Raw genomic sequence first — 23,127 nt, forward strand, 5'->3', positions numbered from 1 at the left:
GGGTAGAAATCCCAAAGGAAAGCCCAAACAAAACTTTGTTACTCTGAAAAAGCAAAGCCTTCCAACTGTCTAATAGTGGCTAAGTCCAGAAAAGTTTACTGAAATTCCAAAGAGTGCAAGCCCACAGACCTCTTCAGACCCAAATTCAGGTCAGGAACATGTAGAGCTCAGACTTGGCTGAGGCAGGAGATAAGTAATCAGACTTTGCCTTGGATCAGGCCACTTTGGGAGCACTGAAAGTTTATAGGCCCCCAAACTAACTATCTCTGATATCCTGGCATAATACAGCACTCAATATCCAAAGAAGACAATATCAAGAACAGGCCAGACATTCCTCTATGCAGACACTGAAGTCAGGAAGAAGGCTGGAAGAACGAGCAAACAAACAAAAAGAATCCCATGATAAAAAATAAAAAAGCTATTATAATGACAAGAATGCTTAAGGCTTACTCCTAGAAGAAGAGAATTACTCTAAAATATCTGTAAGCAAAGACTCAAAGAAAAACACAGTTTGTATCCTCATCCAGAGAAAGAACTATGGAGTCTAAATGCAGATTGAAGCATACTATTTTCACTTTTTGTTTGTTTGTTTTTCTTCCTTGTGTTTTTTTCCCTTTTGTTCTGATTCTTCTTTCACAACATGACTAATGTGGAAATATATTTAATATGAGTGTACATGTATAACTTTTTATCAGATCACTTGCTGTCTTGAGAAGGGGCATGGGGATGGAGGTAGGGAAAAAAATTGGAAATCAAAATTTTATAAAAGTGAATATTGAAAACTATCTTTACATGGAATTGGAAAAAAACACTATTAAGTAGGAAAAAAGAAAAAATAATAATAAAAGCACAGCTTGATTACAAATTACATAAATTTTTGGGACAGATGAAGCAAGAGTTTAAAAAGTATTTTTAAATAAATAAAATGAGAACAATAGAGGGGGTAAATGAAAAAGAAATAAGAGCTATTGAAGAGAAAACTGGAAAAAGGAATTCAAACTTGGCACAAGAGATACAAAATGTTGCCCAAGTAACAATCTCCCTGAAAATTAGAATGAACCATGTAGAAGTTAATGACTAAGTAAAACAAAAAGAAATAGTAAAGCAAAGTTAAAAGACTGAAAAATAGAAAAAAATAACATATAGGAAAAAAATGACCTGGAAAACAGATCAAAGAAAGATAAATTAAAAATCACTGGACTACCTGAAGGTCATGAGCACAAAATAGATACTAGGTATCATATTTCAAGAAATTATAAAACTGCTCAGATCTCTTGGAATCAGAAGGAAAAGTGGAAATTAAAAAACAAATCCAATCATCACCTCCTGAAAGAAATCTTCAAATGAAACTCCCAGAATCATTATATTTAAAATCCAGAGCTTCGAGCTCAAAGAATAACAATATTGCAAGAAACCAGAAAGAAATAATTCAAGTTCTGATGAGCCACAGTCAGGATCACATACTTTTTGGCATCTACCGTGATGAAGAGCAGATACCTTGTAATATGATATCCCAGAAGGCAAAGGATGTATAGGCTTTCAAGCAATAATACCTTTTCCAGAAAAAAAAAAAGAGTATAATCATATAGGAGAAAATGGATTTTAATGAAATAGAGGACTTCTAAGTGTTTTTGATAAAAAGACCAGAGATTTATAGTAACTTAGAAGTGCAGACATAGGAGTTAAGAGAAATATCAAAAGATAAATCTAAATAATCATATGGAACTCAGCAATGATAAATTGTTTATATTATAATATGGGGAGATGATACATATGTCCCTTCTGAACTCCATCATCAGCAGGTGTCATGGAGGAAGCCTAATTAGACCTGATAGAAAGGGTTAGGAGTCTAACATTTGAACATCATTCTTACATGAATTGTTATGGCCAATGCTGAATTTTTTCACTTGACTATACATGTTTGTTTGTTTGTTTTTCTTTATTTCTCTGTGGAGGAGGAAGCAGGAGAGAAAGAAGATACATTTTTGTTGATTGAAAAAAAAGTCATCAAAAAACCATTCACAACCAGGCATATGCCTGAAAGAGATGAAAGAAGGTATAAAAAGAGCCAAATAGGAAAAAATATTTATAGCAGTTCTTTTTGTACTAGCAAAACCTAGAAACTGAGGCAATGCCCATAAATTGGAGAATGACTAGACAAATTACAGTATAGGATGATAATGTATTATAATTATACCTTAAAAAGTAATGAAATGGATGGTTTCATAGAAAGCTGTGAAGATTTGTATGAACTTATGTAGTTGAAATGACCAGAACAATAGCAATTTATACAATAACAAAGTTATAAATAAAAACAACTTTGAAAGAAATTAGAACTTTAATCAATGGGTGATAAAAGGCCAAAGCTGATTTATGCTCCCCATTCTCTGATTGTAAGTGAGTACCATGAACTCAAGATGAAGAATGAGACACATATTCAAACATGGACAAAGACAGAATTGGCTTTGCTTAGTGATGGATATTTGTTATAAGGACTTTATTTCATTTATATGTTTAATTGGGAGGAGTGAGAAGGAGAGAGAATACATAATTGTTAATTACTGGTAAATGTTAAAAAAATAAAATACAGAGATGAGCTCTGTGATTCTATGATACACACATGGAATAATAGCAAGAAATGCAAGACAGAGTGAGATAATGGAGAAAACACTGAATTGGTACTCAGAGAGGCCCTGAGTTCAAATCCAGGCTATACTACTTACTACCCATGTAACACCAAGGTAATTTATTTGACCTAATTTTCCCCTCTGTAAAATAAAAAATGTTAGAACAAATGATCTCTAAGATCCCATCTAGTTCTAAATTCAGGGATTTAAGATAGAAGTTAATTCATTACTAAATGTGGTGTAGACCATGTGAGAGATATCATTGTCAGGTCAGGATGGAAGTATGGATAAATATGGAAGTATGGTTAAGATAAGCATTGAAGACTAGATTTACCTGCTCTAAACTGAAGAGAAGAGCCTTAACTGCAAATAATTTTAGCCACTAGATTGGGATCTCACAGGACATGGTAGTCTTCTCTGCCTTCTGATGTCCAGCTCTTTCTTAGCCCCACAGCTTCTTCTCTACTCATCAAGCCTCCAGATGGTATTTCAAGAACTCAGTTGAAAACGTTCCCTCATAGTTCTTCCTTCCTCTTCTTCTTCTCCCCACCCCACCTCCCCCAACCCTATTCACTTAAAATAAATTATCTCTTTTTGGAATTCCAGACAGAACATGAAGCATTTTTTTTTTACCACCACTGGATTCTAAGTACACAATTATGAAGAGATCCACCAGCTTGAGAACTTTTTTAACATTAAACTGAAAATCAGATAAAAGCTTTCATCTTGTAAACATTATTACCCTGTACCTAAGTAAAAGTTTATATAAAAAAAAAAGTTTCCTGGGTATAAATATCAAGGCAATACACATAAGTGAATGAAATACTCCAAATGTAAATTTGTGTTTTTAAGGCAAAATTAGTGAAATAATGACTTACCTTCACAAAGCACCTTATATATCTTTCACTTTAATTTTCAAAGTAACATCTGTGAGGTGGCTGGTATATTGAGTATATCCAATTTATAGATGAGGAAATCAAGATTCAGAGACATAAAGAGACTTATCCAGTTACACAACTCGCAAGCTTTGGGCTTAGGATGTAAATTCAGGTTTTTTAGCTCCAAGTCTATTGATTTTTTTTACTCATATTGTATCAAGAACTGGCTTGTTAGCTTCTCCCAGAAGGATTATCTGATTATCAAGATGTTCATATATTATTTCAAAAGAAAAAAAAACTTACAACTATCCCAGGTATGCTTAAGATCACCTCTCCTCAAATCTACCTAGTAATGTCTTGCCATGTAAAACAAGTGAGGCAATTATTCTACTCTAGTTGGCAGTAGTTAAGTCTTAATTGCATGACTGTATTCAATTTTGAGCATCGTTTCCAAAAAAGAAAAGGAAAAAAGTGATAAATTGGATGTAGTTCAGAGAGAAAAATAAAAGCAAGATGATGAATGAAAACAGGTTGAAAAATAAGATCTAGTTGGAAACAATTATATAATTCTGTGCCTATTCTGCCTAGCCAAGAGATAGGAGGGAATGATGAATTTCTGACAAAGTTATCCAAATGTGAAGAGTGACGAATAACAATTTGTCCCTTTAGAGTATGAGGATATTTCATTGGGAAAAAAGGAGGAGCAGAAGGCAAGTTTGAGCAGAGACTAAAGGAACTTTGGTGTCATCAAACCACACCTTATGAATCTATGTATGTTTCTCTTTCTGGGAAAGGATGTAGGTATTAGATTTGAAAACTAGCAGAAATTATTTCTTCATTAAATCATAGAGGATAGAGTGTTAAATTTGGAGTCAGGAATTTAAATCCAGCCTCAGAAACTTACTAGTTGTGCATCACTTAGTAAGTTACTTGGCTTCTGCTTCTGTTTCCTCCTTTGTAAAATGAAATGATAACAATAGCACTTACCTAATAGAGTCATTGCGAGTTTGAAATGAGATAACATTTGTAAAGTACGTCACAAACCTTAAATTATCATCGTCATCATCATCATCACCATCATCATAATCACCATCATCATCAGCAACAACAACAAATAGAGTGACTGTCAATCCAAATAGTTCCTTGACTGTGTATGCTTTAATCAGCTAGGTGGTATAGTGGGTAGATTGCTGGGCCCAGAGTCAGGAAGCCCTGAGTTCAAATATGGCCTCAGATACCCACTAGCTGTTGGACCCTGGGAAAGCCCACCTCTGTGAGTCCCAGTTTCCTCAGCTATAAACTTGCATTTTCTGCTTCACAATGTTTCTGTGAGGAAAGTGTTTTGCAAATGTTAAAATATTATAGTAATAAAGCAAATCACAGTATTGTTATGAGGAAATTTATTTGTAAACTGTGAAGCATTATATCACATTCCCAAACTATTCAGTTGTTTCCCTACTGCACTTTGAATAAAATCTCAACCCTTTTACTAACCACTAGGTGGTTCTTCCAATTCAGTGAAGTTTGGCTGTTGTTCAGGGTCATGAAGGCAATGTGGAATCCATATTCATAGAAAGGAAATTCATCATACAAGTGTCAGTAATTATAATCTTATTTGGATTAAGTCATCTGGACAGTGATGCTAGACTAGACCTAGACTGTGTTCTGTATTAGTAGGATCAAACTAAAAGATGAAACAGAAGCCACTAAGCCATAAATAAGGATCCCTGTGGACCATATATAATCTCACATATTTATATATTTCTTTTTTATCGATACATTAACAAATTAAAATCAGATAGGTACTACATTTTAATCTACTTCAAGCTACACTTGAAAATGTGAACCAATGTGGTCTATGGGTCTCATGTTTAACATTTCTCTTCTAGATGCCATGTCTTTCACATTCTTACTGAAATTTTCATTTCCAAATTTATTGCCTACTATTGTCCTACCAAATCTTCCTGTTCAACCACATTGATCTCCCTGTATCCAAAATGTTTTGCCTGCCTTCTTAATGTTAATCAATCAGTCCCCTTCCCAGAATGTCCATTTTAACTTTTTCTTCAACTGTGCTTGCATCATCATTCTGTGATTGCAATAATTCTCACATCTTCAAAGATGCTTTCCTCCTCCAGCTAATTGTGAGTTTTGCATCCTCTGAACACATAGCATTTATTGTTGATACCACTCATTTGATATTTAATCATGCACTTGCTGTAATGAGATATTTATTTCACTGCTGCTTAATTATCTGTGTTGTGTTCTATGGAGCATATAACCTATGATTCCTACTCTCAAGAAGCTTACAGTCTACTTGCTGATGTATTTCATATTTCATTCCCTTCCAATTATTCTATGATACAGGAACACTGACCTTTTGCTTTTCCTCAAATTACAACACTTCATTTTGTAACTCTGTGTTTTCACTGCCTATTTCTTATACTTACAATCTTCTTCTTCCTCATCACTACCTCCTGACTTTCCTGACTTTTTTCAAGACTCAGCTCAAAGCCCACCATTTTCAGGAAGTTTTTCTCTCTGACCCACCCATACATTCACTACTAATACCTTTCCTCTAAAATTACCTTCCATTTTGCATGGTATGTATGTTTGCATGTGGTCTTCATTAGAATGTAAACTCCTTGAAGGCAGATACAGTGTTATTGTCTTTATATCCTTAGTACCTGGCACACAGTAAGAATTTAACAAAACTTTTGACTGACTGATTTTCTAAATATATGGAAATCTATACACTAATGTAGTGGGTGAAAGATGAAATGACTGAGGAAACAAAGGTTTGAACTCCATTTATTAAGCATATCCATTTATTAATAAATGCATGCCTAACAAATTGGGACCAGACCTCAGCTTAGGGCTGAAACCAGAATACAGGAGAAGAAGACAGATTTATATAAAATAAAAACAGTTAACCAAATTAGATCAATTAATTAAAAGAAAATAATCAACCAGGATACAAAATTAGGTAATCTGATTTCTAACTGGAAGAAAGTTTAAGAACTTTCCAAGTTGGGAGGGGAAGAATGAACAGGTGCAATTCCCTGAATTTAGAAAAAAAACAAAGTGTCCCTCTCTCCACCATTCTCATCCTCATCCCCGCTCAAAGTGTCTGTAAACAATCAAAGAAACATGGGAACAGTAATTGATTAATCAATCAGGGGGCAGCTTTCAGATAAGACATATGGGCTACTTGAGATGTATAATTATGAGAAAACTCCTTGCACCAATCTTCAGATCTAACTGGGTTTCTTGTCAGCATAACCTAGGTCATTGGTTAAGAGTCTCTAAGCAGCAGGTAGAGGTGGTCCAGCTTCCCAGTGACACAGGGCTAGGTTCAGACAATGCACTAAGGATTTCTCATAATTCCTACAATTGAATAAAGTTTTCTCACAAGACAGAAATTGGACTAGACCTATAATTGAATGGAAAGGGTAGTGAGCTAGTTCCAGAATTGAATCACAAGATGGAGTCAGTGTGGTTCATTCAATTTCCAATACCATTTGTTGTTCTAATCCCTTCAATTTCCCTTTTGGATTCATGGGGGAGAAAGATGGTCCATTCCCCCCACAGATCGCTTATGTATAAGTCAAAACTATAAGGTTTTTTCATATATTCATAATCAGAATTACCTAAGTCAGGTTGCGGATCAGACTACTTAGAGGGCTTGCAATGGACCAATTTTGAGAGAGGAGATTTACATATCACCAAGGCAACCAAGAAAACTTAAACATAAACAGCATGAAACAAAAGGCCAAAGAAATACAATAATGATCATCAATATTAACTAACATCAAGTATCCTTATATCCTAGTTACCAACTTCCAATGTCCATTTAATCAGCACATTTTGAGTCTCAGATGTCTCATTACTTGTCTCTTGGGCATTCTAGAACAGGCCTCATTCTCAAGGCAGTTTTGATGGGGGCTCTGCTTCTCTGGTTCCAAAGGCTTCATTCTCCCCTGGAAGAATAGCCCCTCTCACCCCATCCAGTACAACTTGCTGGGACAACTAAAGTATTTATTACCTACTACAGGGGAAATTAGGTATGATGGTGTAGCAAATAACTTGCATTTTGAAGAGGGTAGAAAAGAAATATGCCCAATGACTCCATTGCACATTATTTAGGGCATCGAAGGAACAGTTGGCCAGATGATACTCAGTTATCCTGAAGTGGTTCATTCAGATTCCCAAAACAACATATTTAACAGGCAGACTACTGTTCTCGAGCAAGGGATCATGAGACTTGGATTATAATCCCAGATGTGGGGATAATTACATGTGTCATTTCTGACAAAATGTTTAACATTTCTTGTTCCATTTTCTCAATGGTAAGTTGAAAAGACTGGTCTATATGATCTGTAAGGTCTCTTTCAGGTCTAATATTCTAGGACTCTGAGGAATGTTAGTGGCTCCACTTGGATGTGGCCTATTGGATTCTAAATGGCAGTTTGCACCAGCCATAGCTATTAAGTCCACTCACTTACTGGGTCGCTTCTAATTCTGCTTTGGCCATGTGACCATAGTCATTCAAAAGGCAAATTTAGCTATATTAGTTTTCCGTAATATTCAATAGCAAAAGTGGGTACAACTCTAATCTTGCAGGAAAGGATTATTCCTCTGGGATCCCCAATCCAGCTGGAAAACAAGAGATACCATCTGCAGAGTCACAAGAAAATTTGTGTTTTTGCCAGACATACTTTTTTTTAAGATGTGAGATAGAAGCCGTTTGTTCCCTTACCAATTGTGCACGTTACAAAAGTTACAGACTTACAATCCAATCATATTCAAAAACTAGCTTCTATGTTTGTCGTTTGGAATTCATAGTGTATTTTTCCCATGGGGGTAAATTTCAATCAGGTTACCAGGGTAGAATACAAAGACCTTTTAAACTTATGGTGTAGCTGAAATGCCATACAGCTATAAAGAAGAAAGAAAAGAAAGAAAGAAAGAAAGAAAGAAAGAAAGAAAGAAAGAAAGAAAGAAAGAAAGAAAGAAAGAAAGAAAGAAAGAAAGAAAGAAAGAAAGAAAGAAAGAAAGAAAGAAGGAAGGAAGGAAGGAAGGAAGAAGGAAGGAAGGAAGGAAGGAAGGAAAGAAAGAAAAAAAGAAAGAAAGAAAGAAAGAAAGAAAGAAAAAGAAAGAAAGAAAGAAAAAGAAAGAAGAAAAGAAAGCAATATTGTCACAAAAAAGAAATTACACAAAACAGAAAAATAACAAAATTGAAAAGAGATCTATTATTTAATATGGAAAACTAGTACATGAGTACAAATGGGTTTAATTAAAGGAAGATGAGGAGTTAGATGAAACCTCATAGAAATTCTGAAGGGGGAAGTCTGGGCAGTTTTAAGAGCTTTACAGATTGATGGCCCCAATGTTTAATTTAATTTAAAAACTTAAGGAATTCTTTTCCCTTGGCTCATGGAATGTCACTAGTACTACTCGTGCTGATCAGCCATAATTAGGGTCATTTAGGACATATAAGTAGAAAAAGAAGAGGGAGAGAAAAAGAGATTTGTCTGTAAAGACTAGGCAAGTATCAGAAAATAGAACAGAAGGAAGTTACAGAGGGTGTATGTGTGTGTATGTACTGTGTGAATGTATGTATGTGTGTATGATTTTGTGTATATGTGTGTTTGTGTGTGCATGTATATATATGATTGTTTCTGTGTATATGTATATAAAATACATTGCGCAAGGTAAATCTTGTAATATAAGAAGGATGACCTAGATTGTCTCTAAGGTTGCTTCCAAATCAAACATCTTAAATTCTAATGTCTTCTGACATTCTAGACTGAAGAGAATGTACAGTGCAGTAGAAACAGCACTGAATTTGGAGTCCAAGGACCTCGGTTCAATTCCCAGTTCTGTCATGTGTGTAACCTTGGGCAAGTCACTTAACCTCTCATGTTCCAAGTTTCCCCATGTGTAAAATAAGAGGACTGTACTAGATCACCTTTAATATCCCTTCTAGCTCTAAAGCTATGACCCTATGAGCTCAAGGTCCCTTACACTTCTAACATTCTCTGATTTGAACATTTTGTGTTCTAAGGTCCCTTATAGACAAAGAAATCTAGGGATAAGTTTCAGACTCAGAGTAGACAATTTGTCCAGTTGACTTCAACACCTCTCAAAAGGTGGTTATTTCAATGAAACTGATCTTCACCCATCATCCAATGGCAAAGCCTCAAGTGCTGGAACCTCTCTGAGGGGTCTGTGGACATGCTGTGAGTGGAGATTAGCAGAGGAAGAGACGGTTGATTGCCACAATAATAAAGTTTCATGTAAAGTCTGAAGTTTCACACAATCTTTACAATGCAAGATGATCTCTCCAGGGAAGGTGAAAAGAATTATAATTACATCTGTGAAAGAGGCTTGGGAAGAAAAAAAAACACCATATGGTGTGTGGAAAATGTTTTGGAACAGAATAAATAACACACTGGTTTTTTCCCCTTTTTTTGTTTATACATCCAGTTTATGCAGGCTGACTTGTGATCACAGATCTGTTTTTCTTTTTGAATAGAAATGCACTGGGTAATTTAATTTTATGACCATTAATAATATAGGTTTCTCTTTGCAAGCAAAGACACTTACAAACTTCTAATCAGGTTGGGTGATTTTGGTGGAAACTAATCACCCACCAGAGGCAGAGAGATATTTACCTCTCTCTTGCTCCTTAAACTGAGACTGGATGAAATATGAAGAGAACCAATATCAAGGGCCTCAGCTTAGGGTACAGGGTGACAGTGAAGAACTGAGTATAGAAGTCTAATTTCAGTGGACAGCTTCCTTCATCTGCTGAAGCAAAAATTTTGGGGAATATGGAAAGGTTGAAGGTTGAACTAAATTGCAAGAAATCATTTTGAATGATATGTAGCAGCTCTTTGGAAGTCAGACCTACAGCATGTGATCTGATCAGAACATCTTGGAAAAATAATAATGACAGCATTACTATTAATAATTATCACACTAATAATTTATATTTATATAGTGTTTTGAAGTCTACAAAGAACTTTCTTCACAGCAATCCTATGAGAAAGGTCATATAGATATAATTTTCCTCATCTTACAGATAAGGAAACTTAAAGGTCAGTTGAAATGATTTACCTAGGCTCACACAGCCAGTAAGCATTTGAACTGAAGTTCAAATACAGTTGTTTCTGGACTCCAAATTAAGTGCTAATTCACCTGTAGTTTTGAAAGTTTCTTTTCAGGAGTTATGTATAACATTTTAAGAGGAATATTTGCAACTGGAATGAGTTCAAAAGAGAGCAAGGATTGTGAGGGAACTGGAGGACATGACATACTATTATTGGTTAATGGAACTAAGAATGTTCAGTGTGGAAAATAGAATATTAAGTGGGGGGGGGGGGGGAGGAGGGTTCTGTCTTCTAGAAGCCTTCCACGTAAAAGAGGGATTAACTAAGGCTAGGGATAGACAAAGGAGGCAGCTTACTAGGGTACAACATGTGGTTTGGGAAAGGAACAATAAGGAACATTTTCCATACAAATGTTCAAGATGTTTTTACTCTCCAGGGCATTTTTGATGATAAATCAAGTTGTATGTTTGATAGTAAAGACTTAAAGCATCTGAGTAGTACATGGACTGGAGGAAGGGGAGAAGGGAAGGAAAGGCACAATTTTCCAAACTTGCCTGGGATATGCACATTTCTTCTGTCATCTCTGGGTTTTATATTTGCTTTGCTAGATCCAGAGGAAAGAATGAGGACCAATGGATGGAGATTATGGAGAAGCATAATCCAGTACAATGTAAGGAATGCCTCCCTAACAGTCAGGGTTGCCCAACAATGGAGGGGATTGCTACATAGAATTCAGGAACCTCCTGTCACTGGAAATCTTTGAGTTGTTGTTGGACAAATATGCCAAAGATCTTAAATGAGGTAAAAAGGTTAGATTAGATAAACTCTTAGATCCCTTCTAGTTCTAAGAGGAAAAGGTACTAGATCTGGGGTCTGAGGAACTCAGTTTAGTTCTCAGTTCTCTCACTTATATATGTAACCTTGGACAAGTAAATTTACTTATTCTGGCCTCAGTTTCTATATTTGTAAAGTGAATGCGTTGGGCAAAATCAGAGGTGTCAAACACATGGCTTGCTGGGACTCCCAAGTGCCACACAAATCAAATTAAAATGTAATTGGGAAATATTTAGCAAAATAAAGAAAAATATAACATAAAATAGATAATATTGATATGCGGTTTTTTAAGTCAGTATGTGGGCCACATAGATCCTTACATATGGTTTAGTGACCCCTGTTTCTATTTGAGTTTAACACCACTGGACTAGATGACCCCAACAGCCCTTCCAGTTATAAAGTAAATATTCCATAATTGATTAACATGAGCTGATTTTTTTCCCAAACATTTAGGTTGGAAAACATTTGGATTATCTGTTCCTTTTCCACTTTGTACATATCAGAGAAGGTCTCTATATAGGATCATGGGGTGCTGGGACTTTATGAGGACAAATGTAGGTATTGGCTCTTCTGTGGGAAGACATCCTCTTCATCTCCTCTCATCGCAAGAGATACCTGTGAGGGGGAGCAAGTAATTACAATTCTGGAACAGGTATTTAAGATGTCAGGAATCAGTCAGAAGCCTGGTATTTGAGACAATGAGGGGTTAGAGACCAACCTGGGTGTCAGAAGTGTAGCAGAATACAAAGAAGGCCAATGATTGCAGTGTGAATGCTTTCTAGGTATGTATATTCATGTGAAAATAGAGAATGAGTGGGAGAGGCAGTGATTGCAATGTGCGTGCATGTGAGATATGATGTGATAGGAGAAAATGAGAAAGGAGGCTGGGGCTCTCACGGGGATTGTCAAGAACTGACCTCACTTGCATGGAAACTCTGGTATATACACAAAGGTAGGGCTGTAGCCTAATTGCCACTCCCTCACCCCTATATGCATACATACCCACACACAGCATATATTAGTATAGTGACAAAAATTAAAATATCAGATTCATTTAGTATGTATCTGGATCATTGGCAACAGAATTTCTCTAGTGTCCTTTTTTCATATTATTCAGGGGGTACTGAGCAATCTAATGATCATCACACCAGCAATACTATGGGTGCGGTTCCCCTTCCCCCATCATATTCGGTGTGGTGGAAGAAGGGGAAGCCTTGGGTTACAGTTCCAGGTGTTCCAATCACTCATGATTAAACTCTTTACTTCACAACATCATTCCATGAAAGTAATCATTTTTAAACACACAGTGTATTTTATTTTACATCACCTAAATTTGCCCCTATAGTTTTCCCTTCCCACCCACAGCCATCCCATATAACAAAGATTTTTTTTATAAAAAGAAAAAAAGAGAAAGAAAAAAGCAGCAAAACTAATCAATATATCAAAAAACCTGACAATATGTGTGATGCTCCATACAAATGGATTGCCAAACTCTATAAAAGAGTAAGGGAGAGTATTTACTCATGTCTCTTTTTGGGGGGTCATGGAAAATAGGTTTTACTGTTTCCCCATCCAGTTGTACTATGGAAAATAATAAGTATGTCACCAATTTTTTTCTTCTAAAGATAGAGGGAGGGGAGCAGACATGTGATTTCATTGATATAGGAAACTCCTTAATAAGAAAACCACTTCTACCAATGCATGTCTTCACCATGGCTGCAACTTAGAGGCTTAGGGAATTGAATAAAACACTGAGATACTAAGTGATTTACCCAGGTTGACACTGGCAGTAAGTGTCACATATGGGACTTATGGTTCAAGTCTCACATCTTGTCTATAGGACCAGCTCTCTACCCAATGATCTACTCTGTCACCCATGGAAATGGAAATAAACATTATCTTTGTAAAATCAGTGTCCCTTATACTTTATCATATTTTCAACTAGTCAGAAACAGGAAGTCAAAACTATCTCCTTCACCCTTTGGGGTAGAAGAGGGGAAGTTTGAACCTTTAAGGGGAGATAGCATGAGATAGCATCAAGAGTCTGAGACACTATGGAATTGAGAGGGAAAGATTAGTACAGATGTGGTAAATTTATGGGATGATTTCTTCCACATCTACTGTTACGGCAGAGGTAAACTGAAAAGAGAACCGAGCAGTTACAATTGAGGTTGGGTTAAAAGTGGAGTATGGTATCAGGAAGGAGCCAGAGTACCAATGTATGTTATGTTGAAGGTTGGGAAAACAGACAGAAATGTGCTCTCTGAAAATGGCCTGACAAAATTATGAAAATGATTTAATAAGGAGTTTGGTCTAGGATGGAATATTTTACAAGTGTCCTGACAGATGAAAATGAGAGCCAGTGTGCATGATAGGATTTAGCATAAAGATTTTTCTCCTGCATAGGTCTTATAGTGATTATGGGGGCAGCAGGTGGGACAGGAATGGATTGTATTGTAATCTGATTTCCAGTATTCCCAATGCACATATGAACCTATCTGGCATGGTGAGACCGAAAGAAATAACAATCACCAGTCAGGGTACCATATCCCCCATCCAGAACCCATCAAAGACAACAAGATGTTGAAAAAAGCCACCACCACTAATGGAGATCTACCTGCTTACTTATACTTTTTACCTTACCTAGAGTTACCCAAAATCTACCCAAGGTGGCCAGGCAAGAAGAAAATACTATTTCCTTACCTGGGCTGCTCAGCTGTTCACAGAGTTACATGACATAGAAGGCCACTAGGTTTTATAATCAGTCTTGCTAATGTTTCCTACGTTCCTACATATTTTACCATCTTCCCTACCTCTATACTTTTCAAACCCCGCACACAGTCATCTTAATTAGTTAATTAGTAACCCAGGGAATTATTTAATTAGTAACTCAGGGAAGATTTCTGGGCTTTTCCATCTACCCTATTGCAGCATCCTTAGAACTTCTAGGCCTTTCCATCTACTCTATTACTCAACTTTCTTTTATTTGTTGCCTCCCCCAATTAGAGCATGAGTTCCTCAAGAACAGGGACTGTCTATCTTTTTTCTACTTGTATCTCTACTGCTTAGCACAAGCTTGGCACATAATAAATATTTTATTCATTATTTTATTCATTGATTATTGGTGGAATATGCAATAATGAAAACTAAAATATCAGATTTTTTCTAGCACAATTAGTGCTAGTTTCTAGCACACTGATAATTTCTAGCACAAAATTAGAGCATTGACTGGCACATAGTAGATAGTTGATAAATTCTTATTGACTGACTGAGGGACTGTTCTATTACAGATGGCTTGATTTTGAGCTAACATCTCTAGCTTCTGTACATTTGAATAAACCATTTCCCTCATCTGATATTTTCATTCTTTCCTCATGTTAGTCTATTAATATATGTTTTCTTCTTTTAAATCTTAGGTTTTATGCCACTTCCTCCATCACTTTCCTTTATTTTCCCTAGTTAAAACTATTCATTCTTTCCTCAAATTTTTTAAATCATCTATATTATCAGTATTGGTGTTTATCTCTGTATTTATGTTTTCAACAATTCCATTCAACAGAAATTCACTAAATATCTACTCTATGTCAGGCACTATCCAAGGTGCTAAGGATAAAAGTAGAAAAATGTTACAGTCCCTGTTATAAAGCATTTAAAGATCTAGTAGGCTATGCTTCCCATTAATGTATCATAGATTTAGAACTGGAAAGGATCTGAAGTCATCTAGTTCAATCGCTTTATTTTAAGGAGACATGTACATAAGTAAGTATAAAATTAGATAAAATATGATAGAGGTAAAGGAGAGGACCTGACAAAGTGTCCAAGAAAATTTGAGGAAAGAAGGAATAGTTTTAACTAGGGAAAATTGAGGAAAGCTATGGAGGAAATGGCATAAGACCTAAGTTTTAAAGGAAGAAAAAAGATATTAATAGACTGACATGAGGAGAGAATGAAATTGTTGGATGGGGGAAATGGTTTATACAAATGTACAGAAGCTAGAGATGGTAACTCAAAGTCAAGTCATCTATAGTCGAACAGTCTGTCAGTCAATCAATAAGAATATATCAACTATCTACTATGTGCTAGTCAATGCACTAAACATTAGAGATTAAAAAGGCAAAAAAAAAAATACCTGCTCTCAAGGAGTTCACAGTCTAATGGGAGAGACAATGTGCTAACAATTACGTACAAATAAGCTATATAAAGGATAAACTGGAGATAATCTCAGAGAGAAGACATTAGCATTAAAAGGAATTAGGAAAGGCTTCTTTTAGACTATATGATTTTAATTAGATGGAAGCTAGGGAAGCTAGAATGTGGAGATGAGGAGATAAGGGGAGAGAGAGAGAGAGAGAGAGAGAGAGAGAGAGAGAGAGAGAGAGAGTCTATTCCAGTTATGCGGAATAGTCAGTGAAATGCCCAGAGCTGGGAGATGGAGTTTCTTGTGAAAGAAACAGCGAAGAGGACAGTGCCAAAGGATTATAGAATAAGTGGGAGCTGAAAAAAAGACTGGAAAGGTAAGCAGGGTTGAAACATAGTGTATATAAAGGGGATTGATGTAAAATCAATCTGTAAAGGTAGGGTTGAAGACAGACTGTGGAGAAACTTAAACTTCAGTCTAAAGAATTTTTTTTTACCTTGTAAGGAATTTGAAGACACTAAAAATGTTAAACAGGAGAATTGCAGGAGCAGATTTTTGAATTGGGAGATATAGCTTAGCAGCAATATGCAGGTCAGCCTGGAGAAGAAAGATAATAGGGGCAAGGAGAACAATTAGAAGGCTATTAAAATAGACCTAGAAAGGTGATTAGACTTTGAACTAGGGTGATGGCCATCTGAATTAGGAGGAAGGAATGGATTTGAATAAATATAGCAAGCTTTGTCAACTGATTAAATGTGAAGAGAAAGAAGAGAAAAGAGTAAAGGATGACTTCAAATTTGGGGGACTTTATGATTGGGAAGATGTTCATATCATCAACAGAAATAGAACAGTTAGAGAAAGGAGTCCACTTAGAGGGTAAAATAATATATACAGATAAAGACAACACAAAGGAGACTAGGTGGGATGGGAACTCTTGTCAACCTTACATCCTGGTCCCTAATCCAGATAGATATATATCTTGAGTCTTTGCCTTGACCGAACGTCAATAACCTCTATATACTGGCTCTTCTTGTACTATCATTTCTACTAACCTGCCTTAGTCCTCACCCAAGTTATTGGATTGGCCTTTGGGATATTAAAGCAAACCAAGAGGGGCCACATGGCCATCCCATCCAAACCTGTCTCATGTCCACTTCTCAGCCTAGAGCTTCACTTTAGTTCTAGCATCTTCTTACCTAACTCCTTCTCCTCAGATTCTTACAGAACTTAACTGTGTATATCAGCATAGTGTTAATTATCTTTTTGTATACCTGTCACCTATAGCTTAAGCTCTGTTGTAAAGTGAATTTAGAGGCAGAAGACCTAGGTTTCAATTCTAACTTTGTTACTTACCACCTGTCTAACTTTAGCAAGTGACTTAATTTTTCTGGGTTTCAGTTTCTTCATCTGTAAAATAAAGGGATGCGAGTAAATGATCTGTAAGATCTCTTTCACTCTAAATTTTATGACCCTATGAATAGCAGCGATAGAAAGAGCCTGAGACCATCTATGTTTGGTCACAGTGAAAAAATGACTTGTCTGAGATCACAAAGTGAGTTAATAATACAAGAACTGGAGTCAGGTCTGCTAGCTTCCAATCTAATCTTTCCACCAACCCATGCCTTCCATATTTCTTTTTCAGGTTATCCACTTGCTTCCCTTAGGTTATATATTGAACTCACTAGTGACTGGATGTTAGTCTTAACCCCTCTGGAGATGGAACTAATTTTTATTTATTTGTTTGTTTTGTTTTGTTTTACATTCTCTGCTGCTTAAAATTCCCCAGGGACCACGAGGTTTTCTCTAATCCCTGGATTTCATACAATCACAGAACATTAGAACTAGAAGAGACTTTATATATAGCCTATGTTTCTATAGTGTTTTACCATTTCTTCACAGTAACCATATGACATAGTATAAATTACTGATAAGGAAATTTAGGCTTAGAGAGATAAAGGAAATTGCTCAAGGTCACATGATCATAACATAGCAGGGTCATGACTCAAACTCAGATCACCTGGCTTCCAGTCCCAAGATTCCACTCTAATGTAAATTGAAATGGATTGAGATTAATCATTGGAGTCAGGAAAATTTGGGCTCAAATCTTTCTTCTAATACATACATACATCTTTGTGACCCTGGGCTAGCAATTTAATTTCTCAATGTACTATGCAACCTTCTGAGATTATAAATCCCAGAGCAGGTACTGATATGCATTGGTAGATGGAGTTTCTAACAAGGAGCTTCCTGCACTGATGAAATCATAGGTGTGTGTGTATGTGTGTGTGTGTGTGTATAAATACAACCTACATATATGTATATGTACATACAAACATATATACACATGCATATATACATATGTATACACATATACGTGCATATGCATATATGAATATATTGGGAACATATAAAAATGGATGTATGAATAGATAGAAAGATAGATATTATCCAAAAGTAGATATTCTGGACACAGCAGGTTAAGAAAAATATTGCAAATGGGAGAGAATCATTCTAGAGGAAAGCAAACAGGATGGTGAAGGACCTTGAACTCATTTCATTTGAAGGTAAATTGAAGAAACAAAGTAATATTTGATCTGGAAAAAAAAGAAGATTGGGAGTGGAGGAAAGGTGGAGCCATGATGACCATTTTCAAGTATTCAAAGTATTCATTTGGAAGATGAATCAGACATGTTTTGTTTGATCACAAAGAGTAGAACCAGGAACAATGGATAGGAGATGCAGAAAGGTGGGTTTCAGCCTGGAATTGCCTTGGGAGTCTCCTTAGCTGTTAATGCTATTTCTATTATTTTGTTCTTATTTGTATATATTTATTAATGCTTTTTCTCCCCTTACCCCATACAATGAAAGCTAATTGAAGGCATACCCCAAGCTTGGGAGGGACTATTTAATTTTTGTCTTTATGTCCCCAGTGCACAGCATTGTGACTGGAATTTAGAAGGCATTTCATAAATGCTTGGTGATTGATTGACTGTTTGACTGAGAAGCAGTGGGCTCCCTTTCCTTGGAGGTCTTCAAGTTGTGACTGAATGACTACTTGTCAGGTATGTTGTAATATGGATTCCTTTCAGGTATGGGTTGGACCATTTATGGCTCCTTAGGCCTCTTCTTATTCTAAAATTTTGTGAGAGGAAAAAGAGATTTTCAAAGGGAGGTCTGGCCTGAACTTATTTAAAGAACTAAAGACCAGTTTGAAATTATAAACATCTTTTGGCTAAAGAAAATTAATATACTTTAGTTAAAGAATATATATGTATATACTTGGTTCCTTTTTAGAAAGAGCTTGGTCTCTCAGTAGGTGAACTATGCCTTCTACAATCTTTTTCACAATATCAGTTTCTTCAACCACTCCCATTATAAAATAGTTCAAGAGTTAACCCAACCTAGTTCCATTGATCTTAATTTTTTAATTAGTTAGGGGCAGCACAATTTCAGAAATTCTAGAATGTGTCCTATTTCAGAATCTTGTGAACTAAGGCAAATCAAAGGTGTCAGTGTCAGAGGAGAATGTTAATTTCCTTTCCGAAATTTTCTGGGGGGAAGAGAGAAAAGGAGAAGAGAAAAAGCATGTAGATTTAAAAAAATCATGTTAGGTTCCTTAAATCATTAATCCTCTTTCATTTTATGGAAGAAGTCTTCATTTTGGAACATAAACCTATTGAGAGAATGGATCTCTTTAAAGGTGATATACATCCTGACAGTCGAGGAATAGTGAAGACTGAATGTTCTAGCCACAGGATGGTAAAAGTCATGGTCAGGTTGGAAGAATCAATTAGAATGGGGATGAGGGTGTGTAAATTTCAGGTCTCAAATGGCCAAATATGAAGACAGGACTGAATTTAAACCTAATGCCTGGTTTGTGTGTATTTCACTTCTTGATTAGCAAGATAGCAGCAAATGAGGTATTAAATTGGCCTGAAAAAGTGGTTTTCTTTCTTTTTAAAACAGTAAGACGATTATTAAAAATAGAGTCAGAGAAGGATGACTACAAATTTAAGGATTTATATGGCCATTTGAGAAAAGACAGAAAGGAAAGCTGAAGAAATGTATGTGAAGGCAGAATTCTGCAAGGATAGATGTTACATCTTTGTCTGCATCAGCTGAAACATTTATATTTATAGATATCGCGTGACGATTTCCTGGGCTGGGTGTTCTGGGCCTGATGCAGCCTCCTCTGTGATCCTCTGTGAATCTTCCCCTTGTGTTACATCAGCTGCAGATCTAATGTTTATAAGGAAACAGCATCTTTGGATTCTTAAAATAAACTTTAAGTGGATGCCTATGGTCCCTAGTGAAGCTAACACAGGACCTAATTCAGTTCCCTTCAATTCAACAAGAATTTATTGACTACCTACTATGTGAAAGACTTTGGGCCTGTTAGAATTTTATATTCAGAAGAAAGTGAAGCTTAAGGTGGAAGAAAAATAATATATGGAAATGTTTCCTCCATCTTGACTATGCCTACAAAATTAGCCATACTCTCAAATCCTGACCATACTAACCAGGTAACATCCTCACCCTGACCATGCTCCAGATATCTCTAATCCTGACCACAGCCACAACTCTTACTATTTTATCTAGGCTATTGAACATTTCTTCAGTGACATGGAAAGCAATTTCAGAATAAGTGTTCTTTTCAAAAATACAGTTAAAGATGCATATGAAAAACTGTCTTATAAGAGGCCCAGCCCTTTATGGAGTATCTACCCTTTCCACAGGAGAGAGTACCAGTTGTCATCAATGGACAATTACAGAATGGATGCACACACACACACACACACACATGTACACACTTATACACAAACATTCTCTCAGCTATTTCCCTGTGGTCAGCTAATTGGGAAGAGCTGGAAACACACCTACATCAAAGCAACATCACCTTTTCCAAGTTCCAGAAACTCACCTGGGCTAACTCTTGATCTGTAAATCATCTAAACTGCTTAAAGGCGTAAAAGTTGAGTAGCCTGGTTAAAGTTATAAAATAATAGGAGCTGTTTCTCCTTAATTATTTTGGTTATCCCCATTGACAAGTGCTGCCAGAAGGGTGGAAGAATGTAGAACACAATCTCCCAGTTGTACCATTTTGTCGTTCCTCCCTGTCCATATTCCTGTCCACTTCTCCCATAAATTCTAACAGTAACTGTCTTGCCAACCCTGAATTCTTCATCATGACCCATTCAAACTACATTCTCAAGAAGGATCATATTTTCTACCATAACCACAACAAAACTCTGACCATAAGCCTCCATGTTGGCTGCATTCCCAATTTTATCTATATTTGTATAGTGCTTTAGGGTTTGAAAAGCACTTTAAATATTATCTTATTTGATCCTCACAACAACACCAAGAGGAAAGCACTATTAAAACATTTTATACATGAGAAAACTGAGAGGTTAAATGACTTGTCCAAAATAATAAAGCTAGTAAATATTTGAGGCAGAATATGAAGTCATCTTCCTGAATAATTTAGTACTCTACCCACTATGACACATACCAGTCACTATAATACCCAATTCTAATCCCATCTTCCACGTATCTACTTTTGTCCTCAACCATGACCACACTTCTCTTCAATAAAAGTCTGTTCATACCCTACCATATACCTATAACCTACTTTGGTTTGGATTTTGGAAAAGGGAAAGCAGATAATTAAAGTGAAAAATAAGATAGTATTGCTCAAATATTTGCACCTTGCATAGAAGTAGAGAGCTTAGAAAAATAAAGCCATCAAAAGAGGACTAAAATATGTCCCCCTGCTCCCTCATCAACCACCACAAAAACAAACAAAACAAAAACAATAGTCTCTTTATTAAGCTTATGTGTTTTGAATTAAAAGTAATGTTGGAGGCCATCTAGTCCAACAATTTCATGTTACAGGTGATGGAACAGAGGCTATGGGATGAAGTGACTTTCTCAAGGTCAGACAGGTAGGTAACAAATGTCAGAGCCAGCCCAGCATTCAAATCCAGATTCCCTGTTCCCAAATAACTTTTTTTTCATGAGCTTCTCAGTTTTATGGATTAAAATTTCCCCTTCTTGCTTAAATAATTTCCCTTTCTCTGTTGTCTTTACTGTCTGTCAAGGAAAGGCAGCAAGAATTTCTTGAAGCCAAACAATAACTTCATTGAGGATCTCATGAAACGTTGCACCCCTAAATTCAGACAACCCCAGAAGTAAGATATTGTAATAGGATCTCAGCATAATAGGATCACAAATCTTCTGAAAACATTTCATATAGGAAACATTTTCCTGTGAAGGTTAATAAGAATCCAGTGTCTAAGGTAGATTAAGGTTTTTTTTTTTCCTTGTGCCAGATTTGTTTCCATAGGATTTCATCTGCATAATGTAATTTGCCAATTCTGACTATGTGATGTGAAGCGGACAGGAACATTCCTGAGATGATGAGTGGCTGAAGGACAGTTGGGTGTCATCATTATTTCTCTAGATTTGTAACAATGTCTTACTTTCCCCTCTGTCTCTCAGCCTTGAGGCATCTGAACCAGTTGTATCCACCCTGGTCACACTTTCCTCTGCCCTCTGACTAATCAGAACCTTTTCTAGGTTCAGCTGAACTTTCATTTCCTTTTTGCAACATACCTTAATATTCTAGCCCACCCTGACTGATCCCTCTCCTGAACAATACCTACTGAATGAACTTTACAGTCTTGCACTTGATCAAATTCTGCCTTGACTTATGCTCAAATTTACTTAAGGGCAGCTATTGTCTAGTCACTTAACTTGTCACATTTTCAAAGGGAGGATCTTTTTCCTTCCTGATTAACTTGGAGTCAAGAACTATGTTCAAAACTTGCCTCAAATATTTAATGGCTGTGGGACCCTTAGCAAGTTATTTAACTTTTCTGAGACTCAATTTCCTCAGCTACAAAGTGGGCCTAATAAAATCTACTATCTCATTAAGTTGTTATGAGGATAAAATAAGATAATGAGTGTAATGTATTTTGAAAACCTTGAAGTGCTGCATAAATCTGGCTAGCCATCACCATCACAACCATCACTAATAACCACCAGTGCTTTCCTAAGCTGGACACAAAACAAATATTTATTAATTGAAAGCATATTCTTCAATGACACAAAATGTGTCCTAAAGGGTATTAGGGACATTAGGGCCTATCCCAAGGATGAACATTGGGAGAATTCCATAAGCTTATGAAGGAATTGAGAGGTAGGATGGTGTCATGTTAAGAACAAAATAAAATAGAGTGTTAGATAGGAGTCAGGAAAGAAGGAAATATGCATTTATTAAGTACCTATTATGTACCAGGAGCCTTCAAAAATATTATTTCATTTGATCCTTACAACAACCCTGGGAGGTAATGGCTATTATTATCCTTATGTTACAGATGAGGAAACTAAAGCAGACAGAAATTAAGTGATTTGTTTAGCATCACATAGTTATTAATATTCTGAGGCTAAATTCAATCCTAGGTTTTCCTGACTCCAAACTCAGCACTCTATCCACTATGCTACCTAGATCCTCAAATAGCAGCTCTAATAGT

The sequence above is a fragment of the Vombatus ursinus genome, unplaced genomic scaffold (assembly GCF_900497805.2).
Source record: "Vombatus ursinus unplaced genomic scaffold, bare-nosed wombat genome assembly UNPS02014786.1, whole genome shotgun sequence".
In the NCBI taxonomy this organism is placed as follows: Eukaryota; Metazoa; Chordata; class Mammalia; order Diprotodontia; family Vombatidae; genus Vombatus; species Vombatus ursinus.